The sequence below is a fragment of the Scardinius erythrophthalmus genome, assembly GCF_964197995.2.
Source record: "Scardinius erythrophthalmus genome assembly, chromosome: 8".
NCBI lineage: Eukaryota > Metazoa > Chordata > Actinopteri > Cypriniformes > Leuciscidae > Scardinius > Scardinius erythrophthalmus.
Window position 1 is genome coordinate 8015460 of NC_138228.1, and position 15054 is coordinate 8030513.

Genomic DNA, 15054 nt, shown 5'->3' on the forward strand with positions numbered 1-15054 from the left:
TTAATTTTACGACAAAAAATCTGAGTTACTTTTCAAATAAAGTTACTTTGTTGTCCCGTTTCTTGACTGACTGACAGCTCTCCTGTCCCCATGTTGAAAGAAATCAGGAGTAATTTCCTTCAGCCTGAGGCCTTTTCATTTCACTTTGGTGTGAAAGGGCCTTTACGTTTGCCAAAATACTGTATATAAAAAAAAAAAAATTAAAAAGCAAACAAGCCCAGCCCAGGAGAAAAAGTAATGAAAAAGTAACATAACACATTAATTCCATTAAAAAGTAAGGGAATTAGTTACTTTTTGGGGGAGTAACGCAATTTTGTAATGCATTACTTTTAAAAGTAACTTTCCCCAACACTGTTCATTGCACACCCCTAGTTTATAATAAAGGTAAAGTCCCAATGCATCTCAGCTGAGAGGACAGATGTTCCTCTAAAATAAATAAAAATGACTACTTGAGGTGACTTCTGGAGAAATCTGGAGGTGTTCTTCAGGGGAGGAGTATGAGATCTTAGTAACAGTGGACAGTCTGGGGAGAGGAGGTGCTGCCCGCAGGTTGTTTATGTGAGCTCCTGAATCAGGGGGGATTCGGTGTGCTACACCCTTGTTGGGCATGAAGCTCTCAGTGGGGAAGAGCCTGAGGTGGAGGCTGGTAAACATGGCTATCCCAGCAGACACCACAGGAGCTTCAACAGACACCTGACGATGACAGTGGATAACAATGGTGTTATTGACAGACTCTCAACATGTATAACAGACATAGATCATGATACAGCTAAAGTTTTTTTTTTTTTTTTTTACTTCTTTAGGGGGTGATTAAAGAATCACTGATATGCTCCATAAAATAAGGCAGAGGAAATATTAGGGGTGTGCAGTCATTGTCTCTTTACAGTATATATCTGAATTATTCGGATAGAACCGAATGTGGGCTTAAACAGTATGTCACTTCTAAAAATACACACTAAATCCATATTAGATGTAACAATACGATATATATATTTTCAAATATGGCTTCTATTTTCAAATATGGCTTCTAATTTCAAATATGGCTTCTAATTTCATAAAATCATTGTTTCTAATTAGTACAATCATTATAAATTGTACTAATAGCATATTAGTGTAAGGGTGGATTCCTGCAGTGGTTCAAGCTGCAAGACTGACTAATGACTAAAGAAAAGTTATTAGCAAGATGGTCGAAAACTGCACATTTCTTGTCTATTCCACCCACTGCCACTTATACCAACGACGGAAATAAGCGCAGTTACAATAGCTTAATATTTGTGGGAGAGCGTTGCTATAGAGAGTGACGATATTGTATTGCAATAGGTAGCACTTCAAAGTCAATACCAAATCAAAACTATTTAGCACATAATTACTTGTGATTGAAAATGTTTAATGACAAAAAATGGTTATGGTTACACTTAAAATAGTTACAAAATAGATGTATGAGATGATGATAACTTATACCATTAATCTTACCCAGCATGTAAATGTTAACTGAGAGATAGAGGGGGGGGGGGGATTGGGGGGAACCATGTGACTGACCATGTGACTAAAACCCAAATGTGAGACATTCAAACTGACCAATCAGATATTACACTTCCCCCACCGTACTAAAGGTGTGACAATTCATCGACCCCCAAAGTACACACATATTGGCCTACAGGCCTAGATCACTAAACCTCTGTGCCTTTAGGAACTCAAAATGGTCCTTGTGGTAGAAAGAGGGGGTGGAAACAGTAAAGAAAATATCTTGGATTATTTTCAATCCTACATTAGTACAATTATAGCACAATCTTTAACCGTTAAATGAATGAAAGTTTCGCCAATCATTATTACATATTCTAGCACGGATGAATGTCTACCTGTCGCGGTAATATAAAACTCTCCTGATATTGTAATAATTACAGAAGAGTAAAATAAAACATATTTTGTTACCTTTTTGGAGCTTGGAATGGATCAGTTTGAGCAGATGTTTTAGGGGAGCGCCGGGCACAAACTAACGCGGGGTTAAATGTAACACGGACCTTTTACATAGTTAGCCAGGGTCAAGCAGGTTGTGTTTCTGCTAATTTTCTCTCGCTTTCTCCCGTGGATTTGTGGAAAGTTTTGATAAGATTTCATGAAGATTCTGGACAAAGAGTGTTTTGACACCATGCAAGTACATTTTTTCATCATACATTTTTTTTCAGTTTCTGAGTTGGGTGTGCACGTCACCAAATCTATCATTTGCAACATCTTCAAAATCAATATTTTGATCGTTGACAGCTTCTACACCAGATCCACCATCAAGTGACAGAGACACTAATATTTGATTGCGTTCAGTACTTGCTCTGCAGTAAATCGCTAAGCCATTTCAAGTTTTGCTGATACTTCCTATTCTTTTGTTTTCTGCCTAGATGAGTGAAATGTCACTTCATACTTGGGTTTTAGACATTGCCACCTTATGGAATAAAGGTGAATTGCACTTATTCATTCATCAGAGATTTAATTATTGTTGTGCAGAAAAAATATACTTACACTGTTACACACCTCCATGGTTAGCGACAATTTTTTATTTATTTTTAACAAAAAAATGAATGGGAAAACAGGCATTCTTTTATCATTTTATTATTATTTTTTCTTGTTATATTGTTTGTAATGCACTGATTGAGGAATACTAAGATGGTTGATGACTAACTTTAAAAAAATGAATGAGGAGTGTAGTGAACAACGTCCCGGGTCACTAAAGACCCGAGTTATGCATTTAAGGGTTAAAAAAGTTTAGTTTGTTCTGAAAATATAATGTGCAGCTAGCAATGTGCAATGTATATTATGATTTTTTTATTTTTTATTTTTATGCATGTAAACCTGTTGTAGGAGAGCTCGAAAGTAAAATTAGGAACCTTAAAAATAGCACAATATGGCCATTTTAAAACTTTTATATAGAATCTTTATTGTTATTCTCGAAAAGTTAGATTCACACAATAAAAGGAGATGCAATGTGCCATCTGATTTGAATTTTGCACATTTTCAATTATGATGTTCACACTTTAGTCATATTGGCTAGAGACTCAAAATTGCCTATTCAGAGACATAATTATAAAAATATTGCTTTGTCCTTGTGCTTGTTGGATAATTAGCCATACTGTATATGTGCCATAATGTATAACACCCCTTTAGGATAAACTACCAAAAGGACCCTAATGTTGTAATCCAATGCAAAGTACTTTAAACGTGTAAACAGTCAGATCTCGCCAAGCACTTTGCACAGAATCAGAGACTATAAAGAAAAGAAAGAAAGAAACAATCTGTTCCAGTATGTTCCCAGACAACCTTTCTCCAACAGAACATGAGATGTTCCACTGTAACAAATTCCTTGTGGTTGGCTGGGCTACAGAAGACCATTGTACCAGCACTGTGGCCAAATATCTACTGTCTGCCACCTGTAAAACCCATATTGAAGCAACATGTGGTCAAAAACTCAACTTTTCATTTCACGTCATGGTTGCCTGAAGGGATGATAAACATTACACAAAAAGCAGTATTCCCTTTGTGATTTAAGGCTCTTTCCTCAGTCCCTCGGTGTGATTATTCCCTGAATACAGCCTTTGTGCTTGATTCCCACACATGATATAAATAATATATCTGTGCTTACTTTAGGTGACACAGTATGAACACACCGCTAATGGGGAACTTTCAGAGAAAACAAAAAGGAAGGTCATAGAGCAACACAAAACGGAAACTTAGCTACTATTATGGGTTCTGAGGCCAGCCTCAGTGGATTACATCATTCCATTGTTATTATGAGCGGGACACATATGATCACCGTTCATTTCAAAAGGATTGTGTCCGAGCCAAAACACAGTCTTGTTCCATATGCATCCTGTTGGATCCATGTGTCCTTCGTATCATCTCTCATTCACTTTGTTCCCCAGCCACTTAACGTCGATATAGCATTCAAGGTTCAATCCATTCACTATTACTATAGCTGTTAGCAGAGAGATGGTTCTCATATCCTGCTTGGACTCTGTTGAAGGAGCGAAAGGGTTAGGGGAATTATTTAGCATGGGTGAATTTAGAATGGTGAACAATGGCAAGTCTTTTGGCTTGTACTTAAAAGCAAAATCTATAGATCCATCACAAATAAAACTTGGAATTAAAGGGATATTACGGGTGCAGTACAAGTTAAGCTCAATCAACAGAATTTGTGGCTTAATGTTGATTAACACAAATGTATTTTCATGTACACAGATATCAATGTTACACTGAATGAAGCACTTACAATGGAAGTAAATGGGGCCAATATGCACACATTAAAATACTCATTTTAAATAGTTTAGCCACAAGATACGCTTGTTAAGATGAACACTTTATGTAGAGTTGTGTAAATATAGAATTTTACCTTGTCACCATGACAATGCAACTAGAACTAAATCTGTACAAATTGTCACCATGACAATGCAACTAGAACTAAATCTGTAAAAATTCTTTTTTTTATTATCTTTACAGCTCAAATAACTTTTGATAAAATAATGCAAGTGCTTTTTACATTTTTTCAAATTTAAATATTTGATCAATTATCCCACAAAATTGGCCCGATTTACTTCAATAGTAAGTGCCTCAATCAATGTAACACTGAAATAAAATCAAATATAAAAATTAGATGAAAAACTTAAACTTAAAAAAAGTTAACTTATTCTATTTCAGTTGGTTACCAATGGTAAATGTAAACTTTTTGTTTAATTACTTAAACTAAAAATAAATATCTAAATGGAAATATATATATATTTTAAACTAATAAAAATGACAAAATTGCTTAAATTAAAATTAAAATGATAACCGAAGATAAAAGCTAAAGATAAAATAACACTGAGCATACAGGGATAATTGATGAAAATGAAAATTTTGTCATTTATTCCTCTTCCAAACCTATAAGACTTTCTTCTGCGGAACACAAAAGAAGATCTTTACAAAATATCTTTTCATTTATGAGTACACGTGGATTTTGTGTGGTAGAAAAGTGGAGGAGGACAAGAAAGGACACAAATGAAGAGAGAATCCCAATCAGAAACATGATGAAAGGCAGAAAAGAGGACGCACTAGAGGACAGCGGGGCAGACGTGGTAGAGGGCATCAGTCTCCTTTACGGCGCGATCACATTTCGGCATACACAGGATGAGTAGCCCTTCAGGTGAGCGCGGTTGTCAACAGACAAACTGCAGCTCTTGGGACTGCCCCAGATCTGACAAATTATCCCCCTACATCAGTCACCTCATTTGATTCTACGAAGCAGCCTGCGCCCTGCTCAGGGTCACACCAAGCAGCAACCACAAGCTGTTCATCTCCAGGTGTCCATTAATGATGTTCTCCTTGATGCCACTCTCAAGCACTATACAGTGAAGTGTAATGCCTCACTCTGCTAATTACGAGCGAGAGGACAGGAAGTGTGAAATTCACTAATGCTCCGCTAAATGTCAAACAGTAAACCGCTGACTCTTTATTTGTTGTCGAGGCGTCTCATTTCGCTCGAGAACTGGTGTTGGCTTAATGCAAATGCTGCGGGAAAGTACGTGTAGGAACGTCTTTGAAGTCCAGGGCTGTAGGGATAGTTGACAAGGACAGGAAGATGGAGGCGGAGTGAGGGGGAAACTGCTGAAAAGCTCCACCCCTATTAGCATATCAGACTCATTAGCATCCCACAGGCAAAGACCCCTGGGAGAAAATGAAGCCATCTCACTGTGAAATCTTATCCTCCCAATCTAAGCGCACTCTCCATATCCTTCCCTTCAGCAGCACAAAGTAGGGCGACCTGTAGCACGCTTCAGAGCAAAGCTCCCTGCGTTTTGCATGAGTAACTGCCCCCCTCTCCATTAAGCTGTTAAGCCGCACAGTCAATTATCCTGGCTCAGGGAGGCAGCGGTTCATCCAGAGCCGGAGAAAACGATATGCTTTGGTGGACGAGCAATGAGAGGGGAGGGTGCCATGAAACTGCATGTGTACTCGGGCCAAGTGATTTCTCACGAGGAGAAGGTAAGGCAATTAGATGCTTCATTGCCTCTGGTGTTACATAAAATCTAAGGAGGATAAAAATGAAAGGCCATAATAGGGACATTTTGAACTATTATCACTTGGCTGTCAGATTTAGTGCCATGACGAAGGAGCACCGTTCCCCTTATAGGTCTGCCCTTAAAAACCTGGGTATTGCCACTTGCAAAGTAAGACATCAAGGGAATAGTTCACACAAAATGACCCTAACGTCATTCCAAAATTTCCGCTATTCCGTGGAAAACAAAATAATGTTCATGTTGCTCATTTCCAAGCAAAAACAATAAAAAATAAACAAGGGTTGTTAACAAAAAGAACAAAATTAAATTAAACCAATTTTGGTAACTGAAATATGATTAAAAACTAACTGGGAAAAACTGAAACTAAACTAAAATACATGACTCCAAGACTTAATAACTTAATAAAATTTGCCCACGAATTAATTTTAGTTTTTGATAGACTATTATAATGCTTGAAACCTTACCACCCACCGGCATTAAAAATGAAAATGCCACTAAATTGCAGTGAGATATTTTACATAATAGAAGTTAGCACAATAACTGGCAGCCCCAAAATACAAACAAAATCTAAACCTAACAGTGAAACCATACAAAATTGAAAAAGCTTGAGAGCTTACATTGAAGAAAAAAACTTCAAAACAATAACAGATACAGTATTTTCCAAGTCAGTTTGAATATGCAAAAGCCGCAATATGTTCTGTGAATAATTATTATTTGGCATGTTTTTCTTTCAAAAGTATTGTATAGCTTCAGATACAATACTTTTGAAAGAGAAAGATACCAAAGATACCGCTTTTGCATATTCAAACTTGGCATGGCATCTTTTGCAAGACATGTAAGAGCCAATGACTTTTGGTATCACTGCCATCAAATCTAAATTTATGCTAAACGAATTGGTATCTTATGGCTTAATGGCTTCAGATAGATATAAAGAAATAGGTTACAGCTTGCATGGAGTTCTTTTTTGAGCTGTGTGAACATGTGGGGTAAAAATAACAACAACAACAACAACATTTTAATATGTAATACTCACTTTGTGTAGCATAGAGAAAACCAAAATCTACAAAGCTCCTATTCAACCCTTGCTCTGTTAAACAACCTGTGATGCACATCTGGACAGGAAGAGGTATGATTATTTAACAACAGGCGGAAGCTGTCCATCTCTGTGGAGACGACTCGGAGCACAAACCACAAATGGCCTTTTTTTTCATGTGGCGACTGTGAAAAACGCCACTCACATCTGAAACATTTCCATTTTCCCTTTCTACTGCAGACATCTATGCCACTCAAAGCCGCCGTTTCCCTGGGCTATGACCAGCAGCTACTGGTCCCATTCTTACAAAACACTACTTCTTCACCCCATACCATTAGCATATGCCATCCACATGGCTGCCAGGAAACAAAAACTGCACTGTAGTCGACTCATGCTTTTGTTTGAAGCTGCTTCAAAAGGAATGAGTGTGGATTTAGAGTACAATGTGGAAGCAACCCATTTAACAAGCTTCCCCTTGAGAATAGAATAGAAGGGGAAAACGTCATAGCCCGAAAATCTCCTAACCCCTGTACGCAGAGGAGACCTTCAGAGTAAATAGATTTACTAGAGTGCGCCGGCTCACCATTATGCGAATGTGTATATGCTTTGGAAGTGCGGGGTAGCATGCAAACACCACGTGAAAAGAAAGTTATTTTACATTTCTCAAGATTTTGCTGTAATTTCACAATCTGCAAACCCTATACTTAGCCTAATGCAAAAAGTGGTTGTGGGTTCTTAAAAGGCAGCAATGTTTTCCCAGGATGTCGCAGATAGCCCAGCGCATAGATAATCAGCCTGGAGCAGTTACTGTAGAAAAATCAAGACAGATTTGAGAGATTAAACGTGAACCTAAAGAAGAAGAAAAAAAAATCGTAATCATGAGTGAAAGAAAGAGCCATTAAATGGTAACCTTTTGAGCACTTCACTACAATGCTGATGTATAATAATGAGAGCGTCTAAAGGTGGGCGTTTAAATGAGTGAGCGCTGTCTAAATCAATAGGGTCTCATCTTAATCAATAGGTCTTCAGAAGCAGAAACGCTGTGAAGATGAGATCACAGCCACAAACAGTTGCATCCCTGTGTGGAGAGAAAGCGCTTGAAGTCAAGATCTGGACATGACCCCACAGAGGTCCGTACACTGGGGGCTTATGTCACATGTGTTAATGTCAGCTTAGCTTACGATAAGATCATCTTAGGCTACAAGCTCCTCGGTAGAACTAGAACTACATGTGACTCGCAGCTTCACGCCAAGCAAAGGGCAGCCATGCACATGTTTCGAAGGGGAAGAGAGTTGAATACATTTACACCTTGAGCAGACTGAGAGAGAAATAGTAAGTGAATTGGAAGGAGATCTGTTACGGTTTGCCAATTTTGAGCAAAGACCATAAATGCTTATGTTACAGGATAATTCTGAAAAGTCCCTTCAGGTTACTCTTTCCAACTGAGGAAATGACTTTCTATAATCATAAATACACAACTTTAGTACTTTAGGAGGATTGTTTTTTTAGTAGGGGAGAACGGGGATGGTTGTAATATGGGTGAGTTTTAACGCTTTCTTAATTCAGCCACTTAGAAATTAAATTAGTAGGGGTGTGACGTGATCTTTTGCCACGAGATTAAAATGTGACAAGATTTCTCGTCAAGGTGAAAATCTGTCTTGCGATATTGCCATGACGGAGTGTGAGGGTGAAGTTAGGATAGAATATGTCACATTTACATTACATTTACATTACGCCTCCACTGTCGTTTTGCTTTTTATAGAAATAGAAACCCAAACAGCAACATAGTGTCGGCTCAGATCCGGACCACATCTGGTGCATGTGGATTCAACGCGTGGGCTGGATCTGGGCCGACACTACTGTATGTTGCTGTCTGAGAACCATTTAATTCAGTTGGATAACGGTTGCTTCAATTCCATCCAGCTCATCCAACACGGGCTGCAGAGTCGTACATAGTGCAGCAGGAATCGGAGTTCACTGATCACGTGACAAGAGTAAGTAACGAGATGACTGACAAGACCATGGCATAAGATTTGTTGTACAACTGAGCTTAAGCGTCTGACAAATGTCTTATCTTGTTAAATGCTCCCTATTCACAGAGTACGCGCGATCATGAAAACGCGAGAGCGGGTTCCAACGCTATTTCAATACCCCGCATTTTGGAAGCGGCTCCCTGATGCATGCGAATATCTCCCAATATGAAAGCTATCTTAGGCTGGGCTGTGTAGTTGTAACCATCTCTTACTGTAGCTCTGTATCATACTTGAAGAATGAGTCTCTATTTGCTCTTTGAATATTGAGATTTTGAGTACTTGATTATGGTTGCAAATATTGTTTGCACTTAATAAGACTTAGATAAAACTATTTTTTTTTGCTTCATTTATACTGTTTTTATTTCTATGATCAATTTGTGGATAGGAGTTCAGTTAGGAGGTCAAAAGTTGTAGAAGCTCATAAATCATTTACAGTTCTAAGGTCTGAAGAGACTCATGTGAAATCATACAGGAGAGAAGCCTGTCAGTTGGGTTTGTGGCAAAACCTTTTAAAGTGCTTGTATATTGTTGTCTTTTACTGCATATGATAATTCATTCTCAGAAAGTAGAACTGAAATGACATTCATTACAAGATGATTTGTTAAAACATTTCAAATGCACCTGCAGACTATTTTTCTAGTCATGTATTTCGTCATTGAGGATTTCTTAAAAAATACTGTGTAAAAATTTCTCCTCGTCCCATTCCCGTGAACTCAATCTCGTGTCTCGTCTCGTGAGCAAACTGTCTTGTCACACCCCTAAAAATTAGGTACAGGGATGAAATCGCTATTATGCTTGACCACGGATACTTGTAAGTTTCTGTGTACAAATACAAATAATTCAGAATAGAAAATCAAAAATTCACATCAGGGACATTAAATGGCCTGATGTCTGAATAGGTTTTATCATTTGTATAATATATACTCATACTTTCACCTCAATGCTAAAACAAACCAGAAATATCCTATTTAATTCTGCAGGACAAAGATTAAAATATTTAACAATTTTTTTCAATTAAAATGAAAAAAATAAAATAATCTAAAACAGCAAACTAGTTGGAAAAGTTGGGGGAGGGATTAATGGTGGTTAGTAAAAAAAAATTATATAAAAATAAAAAAGGGAAGTTTCATTAACAAAATGATCGCATGTACAAAAACTCTTTGAACCACACATAAATTCACACTATTTAGAGATATATTGTAGAAGTGTTCCAACCATCCCTTGGTCTCCACCATTGCAGTTATTATTTCATACCGAAAGCTTCTCAAAAGCGCAAGTGAGCATTTGTAAGATGCCTCAGAAACGCTATTGGGTATCAGGCCTTTTTCAAGAGGCGCTCTAATCAATCAGACTGGGTTTGCCCTTCTGGAAAGACAAGCCCAGTTTCCCTGCACTCATCCGTCACAGACAGCCTCTGCTTGTCTACTTGGCTCTTTTCACACCATTTCTCTTTCTCCTCCGCTACATGATGACTTATTATGTTTTCCACCGGCTTGATTTCCCCCTTCTCGTTGTTTTCACTTTCCCTCTTCTTGATGGAGAGTAACGATAGCCTTCTCTCTGATTTTTCCATCTCAATAGCAGGAGAACGAGCTCCAAATGTCTGGCATAGACTCAACCGGCAAAGAAACCTCAAGAGCTCAGCATACAGAGGGCTTTTAATCCTAATTTCTCCCTCCAATAGGCCTCTTCCGTAATATTCATCCCGACAGAAAAACATCTGCCTCATCAAAACACCTCTAGAGATGGAGGAATCAGTTACATTCAAGGGTGTTTTTGTTGAAGCTAACAGTGGGTGAGGAAAGGCACTTCTCAGCGGTTTCACACACAATTATCCATCCAAAAACTGTGAGGCACGCTTGAGCGAAGACAGCGACTGCCTTCTAAGATGTGCAAAAGGAACAAAGGTAATATTACAATGACGGTGAGAAGATTCTTTACTACTGAGAGATAGTAGTAAGAGCATAACAAGACATTTTTTTAAAAGCAAACAGTAGAAACCACAGAGTTCACGTCGTTTCCATGGAGAATCTGCATCGCCTGGTTGATGTATATGATGTATATTAATCTTATTCTGATGCTTACTGGGATATGCAGAGATACGGTTCAGTCATTTATCTGAACATTTTGCGTGGGAACAAAAGAACAAAACAGTGATGAGAAGGGACTAGTGAAAATACTAGTAAGTCATATGTTCACAAAAAGTTACCTTATACTCAACAGGGCAAATGTCAAGCTCTGATCTGGATGGTAGCCTACGCCGTGCGCCGTGCGCCGTGGACAAAAACAGAGAAAGGTTGAACGCTGAGGGCCCATAAGATCTTTTCGGCGATGCTCAATCTTGTTCCTGCAGATCTTCTGTTTTGTACATTTTTCAATCACACCTTAATCAAACAATCATTCATTAAAACAAAATTGCAGGCAGGCATGTTAGTGCAGGCTTAAGGAAGGTGGATCTCTGAGAACATCAGTTGATGTGTCAGTTACCCTGCATAGTTACAATGTACACACAACTGAATATTTTTGAGCATTGCACCATTAAATAAACGTAACTCATATACATCTAAACTAAATACTTGTGGAATTCTACAACCAAATAATGAACATAAATTGATTTATTATATCTAAAATTTTACATTTCATTATTAAATTCATTTATTTTATTTTTATTTTATTAAAAAAAAAAAATATTTTAAAACGTTTAGAAATTAATACATTAATACATTCTATTTTGAATAAATTTTGCTTATAAAAACTAAATGCCGCCTTCATGAGCATAAGTACCACATATTAAGTAAAACTAAATAAAAATGATAAAAATAAACATAATTTCCAGTTTTTCGACATTTTCATTTCCTTTCGATACCTTTCTTGAATACTTCTTATTTAAATAATAATTTACATGAAATATGCTAACTAGATTATATACAATACTGTAACATGTCTGGTCTTTTCTGTGTTTTCATTGTGTTTTTAGTTCTGCCGAATGGACCTAAAACAGTTTCTTTGGGGAGTCTTTCCTTTCTGCTTTGTTTAGATTTTTGTTTTCTCATGGACCTTCCCGCTGTCCAGCTTCACTGCTTGGAGCAGGGAGACCGTTCCCTGGAAGAACACTTCATCCATCTGGCATGCCTTATGCACTACCCTGATCGCTCTGTGTTTTTTACCACGCCAGCTTGAGCGAGTGATCGAAGGCCACGATGGACTAGCTCGAACCGAGGAAGAGGTCGGAAGCCCCGGAGCCCGTTCCACATCACGTGTCTGACCAGGGGACCTGGTTCCACCTCTAGCCTCTGGGCCCATTGCTCCACCTCGGCCTGTCGACACTTCGGCTTCGCCCTGGCTCCTCCATCCCTCGGCTACACCAGAAACCATCAGCCATACGGCTCCACCGGGCTCCCTCGTCCCTCTAGCCTCGCCTTGGTCGGACATTGTCCTGCCTGCGCTTTCGGCTCTGTCTGGCTCCGCCCTCCTTACAGCTCCGCCTTCATCCTCAGTCACACCAGCTCCGCCTCTGTCCTCTGGTTATCTGGCCCCACCTTTTGTTGATTAGTTAATTCATTTCTATTCAAGTTTTTATTATCTGTTACGTGACAATTAGAGCCTAATTGATTTGGCAAGGCGACTGGGTATCTCTGAAAAGGCAAGGCTTGTGGATTGCTACTGGTCCACAATGATGAGAATCATTCTCTCTGCATTGAGCCAACAGAAGGTCTGCTGTGGCACAAGTCACACAAAATTTTAATAATGGTTACGGGACGAATGTATCACATCAACAGTGCTTCGCAATCTGCTGCGTATGGGGCTGCATAACTGCAAACCAATCAGAGTGCCTATGACCCCTGTCCATTGAAAGCGCCTACAATGGGCATGCGAGCATCGGAACTGGACCTTGGAGCAGTGAAAGAAGGTCGCCTCTTCCAATGAGTCCCCTTTTGTTTTACATCACGTGGAAGGCCATGTACACTCACCTAAAGGATTATTAGGAACACCATACTAATACTGTGTTTGACCCCCTTTCACCTTCAGAACTGCCTTAATTCTACGTGGCATTGATTTAACAAGGTGCTGAAAGCATTCTTTAGAAATGTTGGCCCATATTGATAGGATAGCATCTTGCAGGTGATGGAGATTTGTGGGATGCACATCCAGGGCACGAAGCTCCCGTTCCACCACATCCCAAAGAAGCTCTATTGGGTTGAGATCTGGTGTCTGTGGGGGCCATTTTAGTACAGTGAACTCATTGTCATGTTCAAGAAACCAATTTGAAATGATTCGAGCTTTGTGACATGGTGCATTATCCTGCTGGAAGTAGCCATCAGAGGATGGGTACATGGTGGTCATAAAGGGATGGACATGGTCAGAAACAATGCTCAGGTAGGCCGTGGCATTTAAACGATGCCCAATTGGCACTAAGGGGCCTAAAGTGTGCCAAGAAAACATCCCCCACACCATTACACCACCACCACCAGTCTGCACAGTAGTAACAAGGCATGATGGATCCATGTTCTCATTCTGTTTACGCCAAATTCTGACTCTACCATCTGAATGTCTCAACAGAAATCGAGACTCATCAGACCAGGCAACATTTTTCCAGTCTTCAACTGTCCAATTTTGGTGAGCTTGTGCAAATTGTCTTTTTCCTATTTGTAGTGGAGATGAGTGGTACCCGGTGGGGTCTTCTGCTGTTGTAGCCCATCCGCCTCAAGGTTGTGCGTGTTGTGGCTTCACAAATGCTTTGCTGCATACCTCGGTTGTAACGAGTGGTTATTTCAGTCAAAGTTGCTCTTCTATCAGCTTGAATCAGTCGACCCATTCTCTTCAGACCTCTAGCATATACAAGGCATTTTCGCCCACAGGACTGCCGCATACTGGATGTTTTTCCCTTTTCACACCATTCTTTGTAAACCCTAGAAATGGTTGTGCGTGAAAATCCCAGTAACTGAGCAGATTGTGAAATAGTCAGACCGGCCCGTCTGGCACCAACAACCATGCCACGCTCAAAATTGCTTATATCACCTTTCTTTCCCATTCTGACATTCAGTTTGGAGTTCAGGAGATTGTCTTGACCAGGACCACACCCCTAAATGCATTGAAGCAACTGCCATGTGATTGGTTGATTAGATAATTGCATTAATGAGAAATTGAACAGGTGTTCCTAATAATCCTTTAGGTGAGTGTATGTGTGCACCATTGACCTGGGGAAGTGATGGCAATGGGCGATGTTCTGGTGGCAAGCCCTGGGTTCAGCCATTCATGAGGTAGTAAATTTGACACATTCCTCCTACCTAAACATTTTTGTAGACCAGGTACACCCCTTCATGACAATGGTGTTCCCTGGTGGAAGTGGCCTCTTTCGGCCTTCAGGGGTCTTCAGAGTCTATGCTTCGGCGGGTCAGCACTGTTTTGGCAGCATGTTACGTAGGTGCTCATGATGTTTTGGCTCATCTGTGTATTGTCTTTGAATGGAAATTTAGATTATTTATTATTTAAGGAAAAATAAGTCTGAAACCCCAACTGTTCAACATACACCTCTTCACACATTTGAAGGCAATAAAGGCAGAAATGATTTTCTGCAACTACACATTATTTTACAAAAACTTGTTTGTCTTCAATGCAGACTGTACCATTACAATGCACCTCTGGATCTTTAGATGTTACCTCACTTATACAATGTGATGAAACCATATCAGATACAGATACATTTTCCATGGAAGTTTCATGGTTTGCCGCTGGCTGATCCCCAGTCGGTCCTGTATCAGACAATCAGATGGTTAACAAAGCCCACAGCAGAAAGCCAAATGCAAATCAAAATAGAGAATAGCACATATGAGGAAAAAGCAGCGCAAAGGAACCGACCAACAGAAGGATCAACAAGCGTCTCTCTAGGAAGGCCCTGCAGGTTTGTCATGCCCAGGAAAACAAGGGTAACGTGAAGGTCGTTTAA